Below are 1,173 nucleotides of genomic sequence, written 5' to 3' on the forward strand. Positions count from 1 at the left end.
GAATTTTTTTACATTGACTAGCCTATGAATCAATTAATAAGGATGTGGTTTATTTAGAGAACTTGTCTATATCCCTGAAGCATAAGCCATAAACAAACACATAGCAAGGCCATCCTTAGGAAAGAAAACTTCAGCAAGATCACAAGTTTCACAGCTTTATCCCCAGCATATCTGTCCTATTTAAATAATTTCCATTTTGTATCTTCACAGGTATCATCCTCTGATTCAATTTCTCCATCCGTGATATTTACTGAGATAGAATACGATTTCTTCCACAGCTCAAATGGGAAGAAAACAAACTGCCCATTACCACCCTATCCACTACCAAAGACTCTGGTTTTTAAAGAAGTACTCATGAGACCAGCACATGGTGCATAAAAAGCACTTAATTTGCTGAGGGAATGACTAGAAGAAAAAACAGTAGTTACACCACTTACATAGTCTTTTTTCCCTCCATTTTATTATAAAATTTTCAAAACTATAGAGAAGTTGAAAGAATTGTATAGTATTCAACTATATACTACCACCTATACTTTATGTTGTTTATCTATTTTTAGAATAATTTTCTCCTATATCTGTCCATTTATCTATCCATTAATCCAGCATAATTTTTGTCACATTTAAAAGTAAGTTGTAGACACCAATATCCATCACCCTAAAACCCTTCAATACAATTTTCATTTGATTTTTCTGAGGTTAAAAATTTGTCATCTATGAAATACACAAATCTTAATTGTGAAAATTGAGAAACTATGAGAAATGCATACAACCAAGTAACTCAAACCAGTCTCCATCACCCCAGCACGTTTCTTCTTGCTGTTTCTCAATTTCTGCTTTTTGTGTACAAAGGCAACCATTGTTCTGACTCTCACCGTAAATTCACTTTGCTCACATAAATGGAATCATACAGTATTCATTCTTATATAAAGCTTCTTCACTCAACCTAATGTCACTTTACACATTAGAAGTTCAGTCCTTTACATTGCTGAGTAATAGTCCATTGCATCATTTTATTTGTGTAATATGGTTTATCTAGTGCCCCTTTGATGGCTAGTTTAGGGCTATTTGGGATATCCCTAAAGTATTCTTTTCACATTCTTACACAAGTTTTTTTGTGAATATATGCTTTGATTTCTTCTGGGTAAAATTCCAGGAGTGAAATTGCTGGGTCAT

This window comes from Propithecus coquereli, unplaced genomic scaffold (assembly GCF_000956105.1).
Source record: "Propithecus coquereli isolate 6110/MARCELLA unplaced genomic scaffold, Pcoq_1.0 Scaffold112, whole genome shotgun sequence".
Lineage (NCBI taxonomy): Eukaryota > Metazoa > Chordata > Mammalia > Primates > Indriidae > Propithecus > Propithecus coquereli.